Consider the following 24,099-nt stretch of genomic DNA (forward strand, 5'->3'; position numbering starts at 1 on the left):
TTTGGAAAGAGGTAATATGGTCTGTACCGGTCTCCGTCACGAGCCCGAATGTGAAACGCCCGAAAACGCAAATATCGGAAGGCAAAGATCGAAAATCGAAAGATCTTAAGTCGAAAGATAAAAAAATGGTTGCATGGTAAACGGTACATACTCACTTAATTTGCGCGAGCAGGATACAACAGGAACAAGAGGAACAGGCTTATCCTCCCGTATTAAAGTGCGCGCGCAGAATTTCGGAGGGTCTGGTTCTGGTGATAGCGTTGCTGCTGCAGATGAACAAGCAACAAAATCAATTATAAACTTTTTGCGAAGATAAAGATACCAGGAGAATGTATCACATTGATAATTAAATATACTGGTAGATCCTAATATCGAATTAGCGATGCTTATATTTATCACAGTGCCTGCGATAAATAGGAGAAAGAATAAAATATAAATAGAAAGATGAATAGGCTTCCACAGAAAGTTTTAGTAAACTAAAAATACTTAAAAATTACAATTTGAGATCGACCAGCGGTCAAGAGTGACGAAAGATATTATCAATAGAAATTGAATTAGCAAGTAATATAAATTTTGATAATAGAATAACATACTTTGCTGTCGCCAAATTCGCGGAAAATTCGTCTTTACTTTTTTTCTATCTGTAATAATTAATAGTTAAGTTATTAATAATGTAATAGTTGACCGGTCTAGACAGATTTGATAAAGAAAAATTTATTTGAAACAAATATTAACAAAAATTAAAATCTTGGTTTTTTTTTGTAATTTTATTTTAATATTTCTTTTTATGTAATTTTATTTTAATATTTATATATTTCGATGAATATATATTTTTAAATGAAATAAATTCTTTTAATCTAATAAAAAAATAATAAAGGGGCGTCAAATTGATATTTGCCAAGGGCGCCAAAAACATCGCTGCGGCTCTGCCGACTATATTCGTTTCCCACTCAGTATTAATTAATCAATTAGTGGTTTGAACTCAGTTTTTAGTCCATGAAAATTTTTTGATGCATATTTAGAAAATTTTAGTTAAATACATACGTGTAATTTGCCCCTAGGAAACCTTTTTCGAATAAAGAAAATATATTATTTTTTCTTCTTTTTTTGGTCAAACCAATCCATTACCCACATTGTGAATGCTTTTCTAACAGTGCGAAATTTGTCCGTTACTAATGAAGAAACAAATGAGAAATGATGAGGAGTAAGATTTTGTCAGTTGCGAGTGTTGTCGTAGCCTGTTAACACGTTGTATGTGGCGAAGGGTTTGGGATAAAAATGCGAAACTTATTATATAGTTCTATCTTTCTGATAAATGATATCCTTTCACTAACATACTGGTTGTCAGAAGCTCGTTATTTCACCAGGAACATGCGGCAGATGGGTCTGAAGCAAAAACTATTTTTTTCACTGACCCTTACGAAAAGGTCACATCATTCTAATGACGAAAATAATGCGTATTTCACTTGGATTATATACTCACGTAGTATGAACGGATTTACCTTTTATCTTTACGTTTTATTTTACAATGAACGATTAGTAAAGATCATTAAGAAATTACTCGCCGAGAACTTTTTGTGATATGTATATGACATACATATGTAGCTTATACATTTGTATAATTTTAATACGAAGACTGTACATAAATAAATTAAATTAAAGGTTTAAATATCGTTTTAAATCTAGTAAATATAATAAATGATTTCATTTCTATCAATGATCATACATATGCATTCGATTAATTACATATGTACATTGTGTCTTAAATAAAATAAATATGTAAACATATTTAATAATTTAGAGTGATTCATATGTTTGAAAAGCATACCGATAAATATACGTCTTCATTAACTAACATAACTCTTTAAATTATAAAAAAAATAGATTTTTTCAAATTTTAAAAGTTCGAATAACTAAAACTTTTGCAACTATTATTTTACACGAATTCGAATATTTTGTTGAACAAGTTATTTTATAACTAATAAAAAACAAAACTTTAAATAAATTCTTTATTTAGCCCAAAACTTTGGGGTCGAGGAACTTCAATGATTTTTCGGCTTAAGAAAAATAAAAAATCTTAACCCCTTTCCGACCACTGCATCAGAAGCTCAAAGACGTGCCGTAACTTGGTTTTGAAATGAAATTTGAATATCGAGCAAATTTACTCTGTAAAGACGCTCACTACCGCTGAGCAGCATTACCATTTCTCATGCAAATGGCTATCACTTTGACCCTCCGAATTGCTTTAACGTTATCCCAAAAATCAATTCTCCTCACCTGTACATTGTGTTTGTTAGTTTTATCAATCATATTGTGGGGTTTTTGGGCACGTTGTGCAGGCAAAATAGCCGTATGAAAGGTAGCTCTGCTTCTGTGGGCATTGGCGTTTGTTAGTTTTCGATATAATTTGCATACAAATAAGAAGCATTATCGCCTATCCCTAAAACCCACTTTTTAGAAGGGTAACGAGGGCTTACGTGGCTCAAATATAGCCCTATTGCCCTCCATTGTGTAGGTATTATCGGATTGTGCGGCTGTTGTATAACCATATCGCAGCATGGACAAAAACTTTACTAAAGGACAGCTTTAAGATAAGTCTGAAACGAATTCCAAAGTAAACAAATCTTGATTAGAATTTGACGTGTACATATGTGGATTGTACATCCCGCAAACATCGTTGTAAGCAGGGCCGACGGGAGGGGGGGGAAATATTATGCAAATTACCCGGGCCCGGCTTTCGAAGGGGGCCCGGGCCCCCCGCAAATAATATGTATATTTTTAGCAAAAGCATAAAAGCATTATCTGGCCTTTATACTCTTAGGGATTTTGGACAATAAGCAAAGTGGTATAACTGTTTTCGAGTAACGGATTTTACCTACTTATAGCATAATACAATTTAGGGAAAGATCTGTTCTGGTCTTCAGAATGGTCAGTTCCTTCGTCACAATATTCAAAACAAATTAGTAAAATAGCCCTTGGCCGATTCAAGCAGGTAACAAGCGGACAGTTAAAAGTACGAGATTAGTGCATTTTTACATCGATAATAGATATAAAATCTTTCACATTTACCTATTTGCAAATTTGCTATGAAACTTTTAACTTAAAATTGCAAATGTGATACACGTGCTGTATAATTTCGAACGGTAGACTGGATTTAGAATATTTCAAATCAAAGTTAGTTTTTAAATTAATAATATTTGTCGTTTACGAATTCATTATTATTATTCAACTGTTTTCTATGTTGATTGTTTTAACCCATAATTAGAGACAGGTATTTTGGGCATCTATTTTTGTCAATTTTACCATTTTCATTTTGCATTTTAGCGTTTTAGGGCATTAAAAATGTTCAATTTTAGCATCTATTGTTATGAATGAAATTTTAATAAAATTCATATAGTACATACAGGTAGTCCTCGACTTAAGACGGTTCGCACTTACGACCGAAAAAAATTTTTTTTTTATTAATTAATTATTTTTCAAAAATTGATTGACAAATCTCAAGCGGATGTGAGTTATGAAAACGGGGAATTCTCTTTCGATAGAAATGAAACATCGCAGTAGTTTTAAAAATTAAGTTATGACTCATTCCTTTGGGATCCATCACCAGTCGCAAACTCATATGGTCGTTACCGTTTGTTACATAACTGTTCGTTATTGTTTTAGGATGTTTATTTTCTCAATTTCGTGTTGATTAGTGCTCAAACTTTTATTTATAAGAACATTTATAATGTGTGATCAAGAAACGGGATAGTGACTGATAAAGAAACTCTTGTTAAAAAAAAAGAGAAAGGTGATAGACTTAGAAATGAAACTTGAAGTGATAAAACAATATGATAGTGGTAAAAAAGTGATGGCCTTGGCAAATAATTTGAAATCGTCATATTCAACGGTCTCCACTATTTTAAAAGATAAAGAAAAAAATCGTAAAGCCGTTAAAGGGTCCTTGTCAATCAAATCTAAAATAATAAATAAAAAAAGACTCGGACCCATTCAACAAATGGAAAAATTACTAGTGATTTGGATCGATGACAAGATTGAAAAGCGAATTCCATTGCGTCTCTTAAAGCTCATTATTTAAAAATTACATTTGCGCAAGGCATTGAAGCAATAGAAGAAGGAAAATCTTTTCAAGAATTTTGGAAAAATTATAATATCCTTCATGCTTTAAGAAATATAGATAGATGGACCCTTTAACGGCTTAAGAAGTTACTTCAGCATGTATGTGCGGAATATGAAAAAAACTTACCAATCGATTTGAACCCGTTTCTCTTTCCATATACGAAAAAGAAAAAAATGTCGAGGATATTACTAACCTAATCGTACAATTTAGTGAACGTCTACAATTTGATGTAGATAACGAAAACATCAACCAACTTCTTGAAAATGATTCAGAAGATCTAACCAATGCAGAATTATTAGATCTTGAAACTCAAATGGTTGCAGAAGAGAATATTGATGAAAATGAATCAATCACATCTGCGGAACCGCTGAAAAAATTTGTATTGAAAGAAATGGCTTCTGCTTTTAATTTAATTAATCAAGGAATACAAAAGTTTGAAATGATAGACCCAGACAGTGAAAGATTTTCAAATGTGAACCGCAGGATTCAAGAAAATCTCGCAAAAAAAACTCTCGAGAAAAAAAACAGGATACTGTTCAAACAAAATTAGACACATTTTTCAAAAAAACTCATACGACTGTATCTCAAACTGATGAAGAAATGGATTGTACTTATGTGATAAGTGATGAGGGTGTATTATTTATAATTAATAAGTACGGATGATGTAGATATTTATTTATTTTTAAATTTAAATATGAATTCATTTGAAATACTGTATTAATAAAAGTAAGTAAAATCACCGAAAAAAAAATATATATATTCCTCGACTTACGACCGAGGTTCAGGAACGTATTTCCGTCGTAAGTCGAGGAATACCTGTATATAAAATTTACAGAAAACACAACAATTAAAAAATAATAGAAAAATTCAAAAATGTTCTGGAATTAAAATTACAATGAAAAAAAATTAATATAAAAATACGAAAACAAAAAATATGAATTAAAATTTATTAAAACTCAACATGGAGCATATTTCTACAGATTATTTTTTGAGATTCTTGTCTGTATAAAAAAGTGCTGATATTCTTCCAAACATTGTGCTTCTGTTAATACATTAAACAATGGCAGGTTTCTAAAAAACAAAACTGTTTCTTTAACATTAATATTAGATTTTGTACCTGCCACAGATGGATTGAATAGTTTACTCAATGTTTGGAGGAATAGATTTGTCTCATTTAGTCTTGAGTTCGAGTCTAATTTTAAGACGCTTTTTTGAGCAGCCTTTTGGATACACACCTCCAACTGTCTTCTTTTGTTTACAGTAGTAGACAAATACAGTTACTTGGTTTCGACAGAAAAGACACCGTCTATGGTAAACTATTTCTTAACATAATAAATGGGCAAAGGGATAGGAAGACCCTTCTAAATTGTCTATTAATTTTATTATTTTTTTGCAAATTTCACTTTTGTTTGTTATTTTAGCATCTATTCGCATGTTTTACGAATTTAGCATCTATTAGCATTTATTCCGAATTTTAGCATCAATTAAGCATTAATAGCAAAATGCCCAAAATACGTGTCTCTACCCATTATGAACATGTATCAATCTGAAGTATGTATATGTATATACATATGTATATAGAGACATTTTAAAAAGCTCTCACAGAATAAATAATATATGTTAAAATTATACGATTTTTTTTACGTTATATGCTTAATTTTTATTTCATGTATGACAGCATTATTTTTTTTAAATGAAACAGTTTTTTAACGTGTGTTATTATTTCATTTTTCATTTTATGTGTTGTTATAGTTTATTGTTGTATTTAATTAATTTCATTTGTTTCACTGTATTGTATATAAATTAATATGAAATATATTTTTATTAATTTATAAAGATATTAATTAAAATACCCACATCACTTTTGTTTTTACATATTTTGAAATTTGTTTTTTACTAAAATGGGTCAAGGGGGGGGCCCGGATTTTCAAATTTGCGGTAAGAAAAGGGGTAAAATAAACAGCGTATGTGTGTGCATTTGAATTTATTTACTTGTTAATATTTATTCAATTTCAGTCGATGCATAACGGACACACACTATTGGACACACACAAAAATTGTACGCGAATATCAACGTTTTAGTTAGTTATTGAAAATATCAATCGATATAATAATATTGTTCGCGAATGAAGCTGGAAATTTTCACAAGTTAATGGAAATTCAAGTCTAGTCTATAGTTTTATTGAATTTTTTGTCAGCATCCGCGTACTTTGCTCAGATAAATCATCACCCGCATCGATTACACTGAGCAACAAAAAATCACGTTTTTGTGTTACCAGAGCGGAGACTAACCAATCTTTACTAAGTTTGACCCACTGAATTCGAATATGATTTTTGTTGGTGGGTGATCGTTTACGAGATATGAGCGTCTAGAAAAATCCGCGATTTTTACGGTTTTTTTGGCTTTTGCGGTCTTTAACTCAAAATTTAGAATTGTTACGCTGAAAGTGAGTATTGGAATCAATAGTCAGATATTTTTCCTATTAATTGTTATATTTCATTGCTTTAAGATACTTTTAATTAATTGTCTAGCGAATTTTAAAAGTCAAAAATATATTTTTTTTACGGATTTTTTTTCCGTGCTATTTTTCATTTATTTGGAAAATTTTTTATTTCAAGCATATTTTATTTATTTTACGATACATAAAAAAATTAAATCGCCTTCAATTTCACTTTGAATTTCTTGCTTACATTTTGATTTAATAGTATAACATTTCATTTATTGGGTAGGAAGAACTTTAAGTTCTGTCCTGAGATATTGTATTTTTTTAAAGCGAGCCGGTAGCTAATTTAGCAGTACACCTCCGGCATGTACATAGGTAAATATTTTTATAAATGAGAACAGCATAAATTAAATAAATAAACTTATGTACATTTTTGATCTCATAAGAAATAAAGTAAAAACATAAAGTTTAAAAATAAATCTACTTTAAATACACTTTCATATCTTGCATTGCATGCTCACAAAATAAGATATTATCATCTTCTTTCCGAAACTTCTATATGATTTATCGCAGTCGTTTGAACAATATCTATTATTTTGCTGGCATAATTAATGTACACATTTAAAGTAATGAAAATTAAATTTACAAACGTATGTATGTAGTGATTCTGATTTTTCGATGATTTTCATATTTCGAGAAATAAGAATTCTCAATTTAACTTCTTAAATTTCTCGAGAAATTTTGATAAATGAAAAAATGTATATAATGCAGTAAAGTATCGTTTATTCTAAATAATTGGATTCAATTGGTATATAATTTTTGTATGTATTATCTTAGTGTATACATAATTAAATTTAAAAAACTAGAAAAAGAGTAAAACATTTCAATTTTATTTTATTAATTATAACTTTAATTTACTTAACTTTATCTATTACAACGTTGATTTTATTTTTACTTATCTATGTGCTTAGTACAATAGATGAAGTTTTGTGATCATGCGAAAATTCTAACTCGAGATTTTGACTGATTCAAACTCAGAATCGATTACTGGTCACGTTTTCATGATCTAGAAAAAATGTATGTGTGTATGTGTATGTGTATTTTGGAGATTTTTTGAACACCATTAGTCCTATTGAACTGAAACTTGGAATCAGTTATTGAAATTTTTATCGACACCACGTAATTTTTTTTCAAATTTTTAAGTTGACTGGAAATGGTACCTCCCCTTATATGTAGGTGTCCTCTTTTTTGAAGTTTTTGAATTCAATTATCTCTCAAACCACTAACAATAATCTTTATAACCTTAAATTTTTTAAAATATTTTTATCTGAACCGGACGTAGTACTTTTACTCTAGAGAATCAAAGTTTTTTATGTTTTCCTCAGAAGCCTTTAGGTTTATTGAACTAAAAATTCATATCTAAAAGTTTAAGCATCATACCAAGTTATGAAAAAAATTAGTAAGCATCCCTCAACCGGAAGTGGCAGTTTACTCTTGTTAGATTTTTCTTCCACTATTTTTTTCGACCCCTATGTGTTCTTCACGAAAAAATTCAAGTATAATTATTGTATTAGTTTGATGAAAATAAAAAAAAAATCATGAAATTTAATAAACCGGAAGTGGAATTTTTTCCTCTTAGAAAGTTCAAAAATGTTGTCGCCTGGATTCTGTCCAAACCCCTGTACGTATAAAGCCGAAAATTTATATTTGTATTTTTTATGTACTAACTTAGAACTGCTAACGTTTTGGTCAGAATTCGTAAACAGGAAGTAGTATTTTTTTTTTTAAACAATATTTCATTATTAACAATATATCAAAATTTTTGTTTTATTTGATATTAATCGAATAAAACAAAAATTTTCATAAAATTATTTGTTCTTTATGTTCAAAATGCCAATTTCTAATGAATACTAGAGTCCTTCGTCTCACATTCGTTTTGTTAATTTTGGGTTTTATCTCTTCTTCAGGGTTTTAAAAGATTTTTACATTTTTATGATTATCTGTTATTTTGTAATTACTCATTTTGTGTAAATGAGCTCCTTAGCCCGTAATCAGACGAAAATTTGTAAAATGGTCAAATCAGGTGACCGAGCAAGCCTTAGTTATAGTCCACCTTTGCCGATGCAACTATCCGAAAAACAATTATTGTAATTTTCTTTCAATTTTTAAACTTCAGTATGCTGGACAACTATCATGTTTGAAGATGATTGGATTTTCCAAGTCCAGCATTGGTACCTCGTCAAAAACTGGAAGTTATTGTCGCTGCCTTAAATATTGGGTATAAAATGAGGAACATGCTTTCGACTTAAGATCTTTCGATTTTCGATCTTTGCGTTTTTTGTCATTTAACATTCTGTCAAGTCACGGTGACCGGTAAAATTGATGTTAATTATCACATTTTAAATTCGGATGTGACCAACGCACAACTTTATCTATGTACATATTTGAGGAATATAACAAGGTCACAAAACAAAATTCGATAATTAAACATACATACACGTTCACACATACCAGCTATGAGAGCTTCGGGTTGTCGGATTTTGTTCAAAATTTTTTTATTACTTAAAATCACGAAAATTATTCACAATAAACATCAAGAAAATAAAAATAATTCAAAAAGTGAAATAAAATAATGAAATATTGTTTTAAACCAAATTATTACTTTCGGCTTACGAATTCTGACCAAAACTTTATCAACTCTAAATTAGTATGTACATAAAGAATACAAACATAAATTTTCAATATCCGTGTCGCACAATGTGTAACCCACGACAGCACATAAGTCATGTAATATTGACATTTAATTTTCACCCTTTTTCATGGGTATGCCGGATATTTCGATATTATTTTTCCTACAGAATTGATCCTGCAGATTGTTTTCTCGTTTCAGCTCATTATGGTATCATGCGCCTCAATTAAATCCTTTTGTACAACCGAAAAGCAGGATTTTTTTTTCTTGCAGTGTTTTTTCTTAGTCTGCCATAAAATTTGTCAGACCTAGCCTCCATTGTGAATAATTTACTATTTATATCTGTAATTACCGATTTCATATTTTCAAATTTAGTTTTCATATTGTTAAAATCTGCTCGAAAGCTTTTAATCTCATTTAAAATTTCAAATAAAGATGGCTGAGGACTGATAACTGATCCTTGAGGACTGAGACGGAGGAAGGGGGTTAAGCTGGTTATGGCATGAAACACAATTTTACCTTATTCTTTGACGTCATTTTTACTAACCTCTTATACGTTTCACATGGTTTTCGTGTAAGCGGTCATTTTTATATCCCTTATATCTTATCCGATCGTTTTCATACTTTGCCATATTGCTCATTTTGGTCATCAATATAAGTTAAGGTATCATCCGTAATTACGATGGTGAAAAAATATCGTATTAGACACGTTTGAAAATACTGCATCGTATTACACGGTGACGTTAATCTGTCACATTCATCATTCACATCGGTAGTTTCATTACTTTTCGCCCTGCCATCTCGCTGTCAAATTATAATTATTTAAGCGCCTATAACTTTTTCTTTTTTTCACTCTATATTTTATAAAATTTGCTTTATAGGTTCTCGTTATCTCTAATATATAAATATTTATAGTTTTGTGGAGGCTTGCTGAGCCAACGATCTTGGGTGTTGCCACACCGGCCTTTATGCAGGGTGGCAACACTGTTCGGTGAGTCTGACAGAATGACGTTTAACCCATAACCTCAAATCAAAACAAACTTTCTAACCAATACAGGCTTAATATATGTACACAGATCAAACAGTGATAGTTTTATTTTTAGTTATTAGTTATCAGCTGATTAAAAAGTTCTACTCCGGTTATATAACTAGTAAACTAAAAATTTTAAAATAAATACCCTGGTAAAAAAACTTTTTTAAATACTAACCTCCTTTTAGTTTTGTATATAATATTAAGATATATAAAATTATAAAATAAAAAAAAAATCAAGTAAAAAAATAAATGTATTTAATAAAACTGTAGTAACAAAATAATGTACTAAAATATAAATAAAATAAAAAGGCAATTTAAACAATATTTCAACAACAAATGTACAAATATGTGGGATTTCATGATTAATATTTCAATCAAAGAGTTTTCAATGATTGGGTTTTCAATCAAAATTATGATCCCGGCTTAAACTAATGTAATTACATATATTACTAAGAGGTTTGGGCCGGTTCCACGACATAAGGTCCAAAGCTATAAGATCCAACGACAAGGGCACCACGAAAGAAGATCCACCCGTTAGAATGCCCACCTGCTAAGTGATCCAGACAATAAAAAGCCCAGTTGATAAAACGTCCAACCGAAAATCGTCCACCCTGTTAAAGGTCCAGCCACAAAAAGTCCGAAAACAAAATATAAAACATACATAGATAAAGTAATAATATATATTATATATAAAAACGGACTGTCGCTAAATATATTTGTACTAGTGTTGGGCCCGTTGATTTCAACGGGTGATTTCGAAAAGGAATTGAAACTCGAATAAAAATAAAGTTAAAGATATTGAATCGACTGGTTTCGGAAAGAAATTGATGCACGAATGACAAATTACGAAGTGATTACGAATTACGAATTACGTTTTGTGCATCGCCGACCCCCCGACGCCTTTGCCCCCAGCGCCCCCGATGCCTCCGTCGCTCCGTCGCCGCCGACGCCTCCGGCGCCCCCAGCGCCCCCAGCGCTCCCGATGTCTTCGGCACCCCGGGGGCTTTGCCCCCAGCGACGCCGACGCCCCCGGCGCCCCCAGCGCCCCCGATGCCGTCGGCATCCCGGGGGTTTCGCCCCCAGCGCCGCCGACGCCTCCGGCGCCCCCAGCGCCCCGATGCCTCCGGCACCCCGGGGGCTTTGCCCCCAGCGCCGCCGACGCCTCCGGCGCCCCCAGCACCCCGGCGCCAACGACGCACAAAAATGAAAAATATGAAAAATATGAAAAAAATGAAAAAACTGAAAAAAATGAAAAAACTGAAAAAATGAAAAAAATGAAAAAACTGAAAAAATAAAAAAAATGAAAAAACTGAAAAACTGAAAAAAATGAAAAAACTGAAAAAATGAAAAAAACTGAAAAAACTAAAAAAATTAAAAAAATGAAAAAACTGAAAAAATGAAAAAAATGAAAAAACTGAAAAAATGAAAAAAACTGAAAAAAATTGTTCCCCATACTGGTTGACGGTTGATCGTCCGTCACATATATACAAATATACATATATACAAATATACAAATATATTATATATAAAAACGGACTGTCGCTAAATTTTTCATTTTTTTCAGTTTTTTCATTTTTTCAGTTTTTTCATTTTTTTCAGTTTTTCAGTTTTTTCATTTTTTTTATTTTTTCAGTTTTTTCATTTTTTTCATTTTTTCAGTTTTTTCATTTTTTCAGTTTCCCAGTTTTTTCAGTGCCCGGGGTGCTGAAGGCATCGGGGGCGCTGAGGGCGAAGCCCCCGGGGTGCCGAAGGTATTGGGGGCGCTGGGGGCGCCGGAGGCGTCAGCGGCGCTGAGGCCGAAGGCATCGGGGGCGTTGGGTGTGCTGCGGGCGCCGGCGGGGGCCAAGCCCCCGGGGTGCCGAAGGCATTGGGGGCGCTGGGGGCGCCGAAGGCATTGGGGGCGCTGGGGGCACCGGAGGCGTCGACGGTGCTGGGGGCGAAGCCCCCGGGGTGCCGGAGGCATCGGGAGCGCTGGGGGCGAAGCCCCCGGGGTGCCGAAGGCATCGGGGGCGCTGGGGGCGCCGGAGGCGTCAGCGGCGCTGAGGCCGAAGGCATCGGGGGCGCTGGGTGCGCTGCAGGCGCCGGAGGCGTCGGCGGCGCTGTGGTCGAAGGCCCCGGAGCGACGGAAGCGCCGGGGGCGATGCACAAAACGTAATTCGTAATTCGTAATCACTTCGTAATTTGTCATTCGTAATTCGTGCATCAATTTCTTTCCGAAACCAGTCGATTCAATACCTTTAACTTTATTTTTATTCGAGTTTCATTTCCTCTTCGAAACCACCCGTTGAAATCAACGGGTCCAACACTAGTGTTTAATAAAACGCTCCATATTTACATAAATCGGATATCGAGTCAATTTGACTCGATACTCGATTGAATACTCGGCGGGTTTAAGTTTTTTTAATTAATTTCCGAATATAATAATAATGTTAGATTAAATCATTGCAGCAGCTGACATCGAGTCAGGTGCTGCCAATCTATTCAGCGCAAAATCAATTTTTTCAATAAGTTTTAAATGCGTTTTCGAAAATAATTACTGTATTGAAATTGTAGGCCGTATCCATGTACATGATAATTTCATAAATGCGAATAAATTTATTTGATAATCTTTGTGCCTTGAAATATTACGCAAGCAGGGTTTCTCAACTAAGACCGCAAACATTATTTTTAAGCAGGGTTTCTAAACCGGGCAGCAATTTTTTTTATCAAATAGTTTTTTTTAGCAATCCAAACTTTTACGTATGCAGGGCTTCTGAACCAAGGTTCGCAAATCGTCATTATGAAACTTTGCATTTGATAAAAAATGGGAGATTCTTTGGTTTTCGATTTTTTCCCCAAAAATTATGTTTTCAAATCCTACGTATTCAGGGTTTCTCAACTGAGTTCCGCAAAAAATATTTCTTAAAAAGAGTAAAATCTTACGTATGAACGGATTCTAGACCAAGGTTCGCAAGCCCGTCTTCATGGGTTCTGCTATTCATATCTAAAATTTAGGTACAAGAAAAATGGCAAAAGCAAAATAGATCCATAAATTACATTGTATATTTCGTTTTAACCCTTCTCCTAGAAATTGAATTTTTTTTCAAAAAATCTTTTTATATCGGAATAAAAATGGAAAATATTCTTTGCATACACCTTATTGAGTTTTAAAATATGAAAAAAATAAGCTTATTTTTGAAAAAGTAATTATTAAAAAATATTATGTAAAAAGTGAAAAAAGCGAAAATTTTTTTTCCAAAAATCTTCACATGGTCAACAAAAATCGACCATCAAACTGAGTCACTATCTATCAATTAATTTAATTTCCACCTACTGTTTTTTCACTTTATCTATGTACATACATATGTACGTAATAACAATAGATAAAGGCTTGTGATCATGCGAAAATTCGAACTCAGAATCGATCACTGATCACGTTTACATAATATAGAAAAATGTGTGCGGCTCTGTGTGTCTTGTTTCTGTGTGTCTTTTGATTATTTTATATATGTATGTATATATAAAATTATTTTTATCTCAACCAGAAGTAGTACTTTTACCCTATAAGATCGAGGTATTTTTAATTTTTTCTCGGAAACTTTTCGACGTATTGAACTGACATTTCATATCTATAATTATAAATCTAATGCCAAGTTATATATAAAATTTCATGAATATCCGTTAGCCGAAAGTGACAGTTTACTCCTGTTGGCAGTTTACCGGATTTTTCTTCCACTATTTTAATCACGATATCATGTATTATCAATTCCTTGTATCAATGTGATGAAAATATAATAAAAAAAAAAATCATCAAATTTAATCAACCAGAAGTGGGATTTTTTCCTCTTAAAAAGTCAAAAAAAAGTTTACCATAACCCTGAACGTATGAAGCTGGAAATTTATATTTGTATTCTTTATGTATTAAACTTGATAAGGTTTTGGTCAGAAAGTAATTTTATTAAATAATTAAAACTTTTTTTGGACCGAATTCGTTATACATGAAGTTTAGATCCATCTCATTCGTTGTTTTGCGAGAGAATGGACGTCTGCAAATACATAAAATAAAAATACGAAAAATAAAATCATTTGTGATTGAACCGATTCAGTAAAATATTAATTTAAAATCTTTCTTGAAAACAAAAAATATACGAACTTTCGGAAAAATAAACGTTACACATCTGTTTTTGAGGCAAAATAAAGTAAAGGGGACCTTTTTAACGATTCGCTCCATAGGATGAACAATTTCTAAGAATTTTACCCAAGGCATACCACTTAAAAACCAAAATATACTTACTTTGAAATAATATATACTTTGAATATACTTTGAAACATACATAAGAAATAAACGTAGCATTCATAGATCCATAGTATCTCATTAATCATTTAATTCATAATATTTTCTAAATTCACACTATTCCTTAATTTAGGGGGGCGAGTGCCCCCCTATACCCCCCCCAAATTACGTCCCTGAAAAAAATGCATAATATTTTCAATTAATGTTAATCGAAAATAGGGATTTTGGGGAGGGGGCCCCTATCCTATATTTCTATATACATGGATGTGTCTAGATTAGGAATAGATTTTATATTCGGAAACTGTTTAAAATTGTGTTTATAAATCTTACTATATCGTCGAAGTATAATCAAAAGTTATTTTGAAAGTATGAAGTAAATTTAAATCACTGACTGATGATGAATCGTCCTATCAAAATTGTTTTAAGCAATTCAGTTTATATTATTCACGGAAATTTGTTTATTCTCATTTTTATTTCAGTAGGTAGTTGTTACAAAGGTATTGGTATATACATAATATTGAGGTTAGAAATGGGCCCGGCAAAAGGGCCCACGCAAATGTTGAAACTTACATTTCGAGCCTAATAAAAAAGTTAACCGATCCTTGGGCTGTTAAAGCAGGTATTAGTTGTTTGTGTATATCGTAAGAAATTTGTTTTGCTGAAATACCCAAACTTTAGGTCCCAAAGTGCAATATCCTATAAATTTTTACACAAGTGAAATAGCTAAAAAGTTATTTAATTTTACTGAGAGCCCATATTTTCTAACAGATAGTGGGGCCCACATGCCATCGGGCATGTTCGCTTGTATGGCCAGTCCGCCACTGTGTATGTATATTTTTTATTGTTACAACTCAATATACACTCGCCATTACAGATTTGCTACAATGCGACGGGTGTACGTTAACGAAATACAGAATACATAAACAATCAGAAATCAGAAATACAGTAATACATACATATACAATCAGAATATATAGCATATAACAATTAATCAGAAATAAAAATCATAGACTCATCTATGGATTATTTTTAGATTTTTTTGTGTACAATTTTTATACATATAATAAATACGAAATTATAGAAATGTCTATAGAGATATCTATAGATTTCAGATTACTGTGTATAATTATTACAAATTATACACAGGCAAATTTTGTGACAACAGGATTAGATCTAATATCAATTTTCAGGAACCGTTTCAGCAACGATCAGATAAAATTGGCAAACTCTGATAGAGAAACGATCGATTTGGAGTCACAAAACCCCCAAATCTAACCAGCAGATGGCGAGGACTTGAACCTTTGACGTCAGTGATGCTAAATATACACGCTACCACTTAGCCAAACTGCTGGCTATATATATGTATATGTTTATACGAAAAAAGCATCCGAATAGCGGAAAAACAAAACAACGAACCAGCTAGTTAGTATGCTTCCTAGCAACTGTAAATATAATGTAATATATATGTACATACAACTCACAAACTGCATAGCAACGATAATATGTAAATAAGCGCCTCTGCCATTATCGTCTCATATGTATATACATATGTAATTATGTTATTTTTTTTATATATGTACAAATGGAATTTTCACAAATTTTATTTAAACTATTTTTATTTTTTGATATATTCACGAAGAAAAGATTCATTTATTTAAAAAAATTTAAAAATTTAAAATTTTAGGTAAGTTAATTTGTAGAGGTTATTTATATATATATATATATATATAAATATATATATATATATATATATATATATATATATATATATATATATATATATATATATATATATATATATATATATATATATATATATATATATATATATATATATATATATCGGTCTCCGTGACTTGACAGAATGTTAAATGACAGAAAACGCAAATATCGGAAGGCAAAGATCGAAAATCGAAAGATCTTAAGTCGAAAGATAAAAAAAAAATAATGCATGGTAAACGGTACATACTCACATAATTTGCGCGAGCAGGATACAACAGGAACAAGAGGAACAGGCTTTTCCTCCCGTATTAATGTGCGCGCGCAGAATACGGGAGGAAAAGCATGTTAACGTTCTGTCTCGTCACGGAGACCGCATATATATATATATATAATTTTTTTTTTTTTAATAAAAAATATAAATTCAATAAATTTATTTCCAATTTTTATTTTATTTTAATTTTTTGTCAAGTGAAATTGAGGTGAGGAGGACATTGAGTCAAGTGAAATTGAGGATAATATCACGAATGGATCTCAATTGAATTGCTTCGGTACGTGTTGGTCGAAAGCTCGCGTAGGGGTTGCGAGCTTGCGCATTACTCACTCCATGGGGAAGCTTTTGGCCAGAAAAGCTTTCAGTTCTCTCGCTGGCTCTGATCAAGCAGCAACAGCTCCATGAAAGCTCCGCATTAACTTGTATCCCCCCTCTCTCTCTCTCTCCCTCTCAATCGTTCAAAACAAAAGTGGATTGCCCGAAACTCTATCATGGAAAACAATCAACTAAAGTTTTTCCATGTGAAGTTAGTTCCTTAATATTAATTTAAAAAGTATAAAAAACCACCTGTGATTTTATTCGATTCGAGCGGTCCTAACATGAGATATGTGTAGGCCAATTTTCAAGAGTGCATTCGTCGGTTCGAATATTTGAAAATGGAGGTAAGTGACTTACGATAAGCAAGATGTGTTTGAATTGTAACATGTAAAATATTATCATACAAATGCTTTCTTTATCATTACGCATTGAAAATTTACACGTTCACACCCCATAAGTTTTTCCATTCATGCATAAAATTACCGTTAGTATGAATAATTCACTAGCGCAAACGTTAAATGTTCAATTGTCTCCATTATGTGTGCGTGTCTATATAAAATTCTCTAAATGGGATTTTTTTTTCTTGTCATTTTCGATAATGCCACATATATTGAAACTTTATTTATTTTCTGGTTTTATTATATACAGCTTTATGTAAACGATACATAATTTAGACGAAATTAATAGAAAGTAAGAAAACTGATATATTTGAAATACAGCCATATTCTCATTGAAATCTGATATATTGTGTGTTGACCGCAAAATAAGACAGATGGTAATGGTACTAAATTTCTGTCGGAATGATTTTAAATTAAATTTGGATTTGCAATAGTATGAATGTACATACATATATTTAATATAAAGTCCATTTAATTTTTTATTTCAAATAAATGTGATCTTCTACATATTATGTATTAAAATGGCTAGTTTATTTTGGGTAGTATATACATATATTGTCTTATTACAATTTAGAGCCGACTTCTTTCTTTTTAGAAAAATTTTCAATTGTCCACAAGCCTACATATCGATGGCTTGGTGCACAAATATTGTATGTCAATTTTTGAATTTGTTCAATCAATTTTAAGTTTGTATTGAATTTTAAGCCTGTATCGAATTTTAAGTTTGTAAATGCTGGTATAATTCCATATATACAAATTCCAGTATCTACAAATAAAAAATTCGATATAAATTCAAAAATGGACATACAATATCTGTGAACTAAGCCATCGATAAGTTCTCATTTCGATGATACATATTTATACTGATTAAATTCACATGCAAACATACATATGTAATATTAAAAGCAGTCCATTATATTAATAAATACTGAACATTTAATCAGAAGTCTATAAAAATTAATGTTCGAATACTTGTCCAGAATGCAAATTTTTAAATTTAATATTTTAAATTTTGGGCCATCGAATTTGATACTTGAATGATTTGAACGTGAATCTCATGTAATTCTTATTTGGAGCGTAGACTATAAAATTTTCTGAGAAGTTCATTTTTTATTTTAATTCAAATATTTACTCGCCCGAGCAATGTTGGAGTATATTTATTTTATTAAACTATAATAACTAGGATTCAACAGAAACAAGAGGAACAGCCTTTTCCTCCCGTATTAATGTGCGCGCGCAGAACAAATTTTTGATGTTTCTAAGAGGAAAAAATCCAACTTTTATTTACGTCAAAAATTATACTGATCTGTCTTCGTGTAGAGCACACATATTTAAAGGGTAGAAAAAATAATGGAAAAACAAAAGGAAAAGCCTGTTCCTTTTGTTCCTGTTGTATCCTGCTCGCGCAAATTAAGTGAGTATCTACCGTTTACCATGCACCCTTTTTTTTGATCTTTCGACTTAAGATCTTTCGATTTTCGATCTTTGTCTTCCGATATTTGCGTTTTCGGTAATTTAACATTCCGGCTCGTCACGGAGACCGCATATATACATTCATATGTATATAAAGTCATGGGTCCCCACCATGATATTTAAGTAATCCCACCGTGAAATTTAAGTAATAAACGAATTTGGATTTGACTTGAGAAATGTTCAATGAATTCTTTGAACTTGCGATTGACTTTTTTCAGATTTGTATATAGAAGTATTTCGTAAATGAGAAAAAAAAAGACTTTGGGGACTGATTTCTTCGAATCGAGTTAAAATCGGCTTTAAATTTCGAAAGAAAAAATAAATCATCAAAGGAACTTTTCCATTTCCATTTCGTCTTCGAATTTATTATAGATAAATTTCGCTCTCGGACTGATTGATGCAATTGAATATTTTAATTGAACTACGTAAATTTTTTTTTCAAATTTACTTGTATTTGATCAGGTACGTTCGTAAAATTTGTAATAAAAGTTTGCTTCGTGAGTATCTATTATGTGAGATAAATATATGTATGTATGTACATGTGTACGTATCCAGTCTTCTAATATATAATTTCGAAAGAAAATTTGTAACTATGTTAGTATGTAATGTTGGTTGGTAACATCGAAAAAAAATGAATATCTACTATTAGATTCGTCATGTTTAAGCTGTTTATATTACAAATACTGAGCGAAGCCGGGTAGAACAACTAGTAATCTTTATATATCTTTACATATCTTTGAAAGATATGCATTTCGGAAAGCGCCTGTAGATTTTTATGTATCAAAAGCGAGCATGACTCTGCCTTTCAACGTTCACGCATTGAAGACAAATTGGCAAGAAAATAAAAATGAATGTGTTAGAAAGAATGACATACATATGTAGTTTGACTTTTAAACTTAAATAGTAATGAAAAAAAGAGAACACCTATAAGGGGAGGTACCATTTCCGGTCAACTTAAAAATTTGAAAAAAAATTACGTCGTATCGATAAGAATTTCAGTACCCAATACTAAGTTTCAGTTCGATAGGACTAACGGTGTTCAAAAAATCCCCAAAATACGCAAACACACATTTTTTATAGTTCATGAAAACCTGATCAGTGATCGATTCTGAGTTCGAATTAGTCAAAATGTCGACTTCGAATTTTCGCATGATCACAAAACTTCATCTATTGTTACTACGTACTAGAGCTTGCAATTTACCGTCAAATTGCAATAACCGGTAAACGGTAAATAATTTTCCTCATTACCGGTAAATGGAAAACAAATTAAGAATAAAATGACAATTTTTTGGTTTTGTCGAGTTTATTAAAAAATGATCATTTTAATCGGTACAAAGAATTTTCAGAATTAAAATATGCTCTCAGGAAACAAATCATATCAATACTTTCGTCTTTTAGACTTGACCTGAATTTTGTCCCGCAGATGAAAATGCTCGTTCTGATTCAACACTTGTTGGTCGGCAAGTCATAAGATGTTGAAATACAATGTTTAAATATTTGCCACGAATTTTTCGAATTCCAAATATGACATTTCTCTCTGAATAACATTGTTTACATCTTTTTTCGGTTTATCCACTTTATTTTTGTCGTTTAATTTTTTATTTATTGCTAATTCAAGCTTTTCTTCCAGTGTTAATATTTCGACTTTTTCTATTTAATTTCCTTCTCTGTCTTTTTGTTCAGAAATTTTATAGTTCTCATCCCTCAAAAATTCATACTTAGTTATATCCAGGCGCGGCCCGTGCATAGGAACTGCGGCGCTGCAGCACCCCCAGAAAAATTATAAAAAAAATTTACAAACGCATTTACATATATACTTCTACTTAGATATATTTGACATACTCATTAATAATGATTATGTCAAATATTTAATCATTCTTATTTAAATTATATTGATTTTGATTTTTAAATGCTTTTTATTATTACGAAATTATGTTCACAATACATCTTATATCTATTTTAATAGCTACTGATCTACTGATCATTTTCTATTTTACAATTTTAATTTAATTTGGTTAGTAATTACAGTATTATATTATTCTAATGTTAATCTAAAGCATAATAGGAAAAATAGCTCAAAAACCTATTTACAATCCTTATAAATGTTCATAATACATCTAATACATAATATTAATTAAAGACTATCTAAAGTCGATGACCTAAAGCAGATTGTGTTTAGGTAATCTGTGTTTATACCTGAAGGGTATAGACATTTTGTTGTAATCACCGAGACTCTTCACAAGTGTGTTAGTATGGTTATTAGTGATTCTTTCATAGAATCTACTGGTTAGTTTGTTAGTAATGTCTGTAACAAACGGAATATTATATATAGCATGCAGTTTTTTCAGGTTAGTATATATGGGTGTATTATAAATTATTTTAAGGGATTTATTTTGTATTACTTGGAGCTTGGAAAGGTTAGTATTCGAGGCGTTATTCCATACAGGTGAAGCATAGGTTAATAATGGTAATATGAGCGCGCGATATAATTTTATTTTATTTAGCGTTGATAAAGAACTATGGCGATTAAATATTGGATATATTGAGGATATACCCCGCATCGCCTTGCATTTCGCTGCCTCAATGTGAGGTGCCCATCTCATTCTTTTATCAAACGTTACTCCTAAATATTTTATTACTGACTGCCATTTCAGACTTTCTCCAGAGGGGATTTTCAGATCTGAACTTGGCTTATGTTTTCTAACACTAAAGAATATGGCGTCTGTTTTGGTTTGATTAATTTGAATTTTCCACTTAGTGAAGTGTTCAGTCATTGTTTTAATTGCAAATTCAAGATTTTTAAGAATAGTGTCTGGTTTTTTGCTACTTGTGAAGCAAGCTGTATCATCTGCATATAGGGCTATGTGACAGTTTTTTGGAATAGGTATGTCATTTATATATATGGAGAACAAGAGTGGGCCAAGCAAGCTCCCCTGCGGAACGCCAGCTTTTTGGAGACGATAATTCATTATTTACGCTAACCACTAGCTTTCTACGAGTTAAGTACGATTTGATGATGAGAATTAGGTAGTTTGGTATTTTGTTAATAAGGAGCTTATGAATGAGTCCATCGTGCCAAACCGTGTCGAAGGCCTTTTCTATGTCGAGACATACCATTCCGGTACTTCTCTTCATATTAAAGTTCTTCGTCACGTGTTCAGTTAGTCTTGTTAGTTGTTGGGTCGTGGAATGTCCAGTGCGAAATCCAAATTGTTCATTTATTAATTTCTTATTTACGACTTTAAGTAAACGTGTGTAGATTATTTTTTCCAGAATTTTTGAAAGCGTGCAAAGTAAGCTAATGGGTCGATAATTGGCCAGGTTTTTTGAGCTTTTATCGGGCTTAAGTATGGGAATTACGTTGGCTGTTTTCCAGTATTCTGGAAATACCCGGTGAGTAAACATGCGTTGAATATTTTAGATAGTGAGACTAAAGCTTTAAATGGAAGTTGTTTGATTGTGATGTTATCTATTGAATCTCGCCCAGGTGCCTTTTTATTTTTTAAATTACGTATTATATTTTGGATTTCACACGGATGCACCAATTTTATATTTTTAGTACTGTTAGTGGGAGTTTTTGTGATGATTTTAATGGACCGGTTGACTTTATTATGCGTTGGTATGTGATTGTAATGTTGTGTGAGTGTGTGATGTTTTTGGAAGGATTTTGATAATAGTTCTGCTTTGTCGCAATCACGCGTCACTGAGATTCCTGCATCATCTAATGGAGGAATCGAGTTTTTTGTCCTGCGAATCGCTTTAGCTAATTTCCATAGAGAGCCATCAACTGAGCTCAATTTTTCTAATTTTTTAGACCAAGCTTCATTTTTGATTTCTTTGATTCTAATTTTAATTTGATATGTGAGCTTATTAATTAATGTTTTCAATGCTGGATTTTTTGATGTTTGCCAAATTTTACGGAGTTTATTTTTACTTTTAATTAGATTTGCAACAAAGTCAGTTATCTCTAATTTGTGTTCAATGTATTGTGTCTTAGGTATGTGAAGGTGTTTGGATCGAGTTATTGATTCCGTTAGGTGTATTATGGAGCTGTCGATTTCGGTTTTGTTTGTGAGTGTGGTAGAAGTTAGAATGGTTTGGTCATTTATGTACGACTTGAACTCTCGCCAGTTAGCTCTCCCGTAATCCCAACTATGCTTGATGATTTCCTCGGGTTTCCCGTCGATTGAGAAGATTATCGGGAGATGATCAGACGACAGGGTTTGAAGGGCATTTGGTGTCGATATTTTTGGGCAGTTCTTGACGAGGACAAGATCTAGTGTGGATGGTTGTGAGTTATTTGTGGGATAGTGTGTGTATGTATCCGGATGAAGTAAGATTGTATCTGTTAGTTGAATGTATTTAAAAAGAGTAAATTATATTCACAAGTTGTAAATGTATACAAATGTGATTTTTTTGTATTTTTTCTGGGGGTGCTGCAGCGCCGCAGTTCCAATGCACGAGCCGCGCCTGCTTATATCTATCGTTTTTTCCATTATTGTAGTTTTATTCGTTATATTAAATATTCCATATTCATCAAAATCATTTATTGTATCAGGATCATTAAGATAATTAGCCACGTCGGAATATATCGTTCTTCTTTCCTTTATTCGAATTATTAGCTCTTCTTTAAGTTCCATGGCTAAAAAAGAACTTTATTTAGACAGTTCATGAAGCATAAATTTTAATGTTATGTCGACTGTGGGTCTACCTCACGGGCTGGAATGTGAAATGCCGGAAAACGCAAATATCGGAAGGCAAAGATCGAAAATCGAAAGATCTTAAGTCGAAAGATAAAAAAGGGTGCATGGTAAACGGTACATACTCACTTAATTTGCGCGAGCAGGATACAACAGGAACAAGAGGAACAGGCTTTTCCTCCCGTATTAACGTGCGCGCGCAGAATCTACGATTATTATTTCTTATAAAAATTTACCAATACAGTATTCTACCACTTTACCAATACAGTATATCAGTTAAATTAACCAAACAAATGTTCCAATACAGTATACCAATTAAATTACCAATTACAGTATTCAAAATTTCAAGCATGTACATATGTATTTGAGCGATTTTAAAAAGAAAATACGTGTTCACATTTTCAATGTGAGAAGTTAGCGAGCTGCAGAATTTTAGTTCCAAAATAAGCCTTACATTTGTGTGACCTTATTATAACCTTTAAAACCTGTGTTAGAATTATAATTTTTCTCAGGGACACATATCATAATCAAATGAGTTGACATTGTACATACATATTCCAATTAATTTAACTATTACACCTTTATATACATAATTTATGTTATCGATTTTGAGCACATAAAAAAATTATTACTATTTTTGATCCACCTTAGTGCTGTA

This window comes from Arctopsyche grandis, chromosome 1 (genome assembly GCF_051622035.1).
Source record: "Arctopsyche grandis isolate Sample6627 chromosome 1, ASM5162203v2, whole genome shotgun sequence".
NCBI lineage: Eukaryota > Metazoa > Arthropoda > Insecta > Trichoptera > Hydropsychidae > Arctopsyche > Arctopsyche grandis.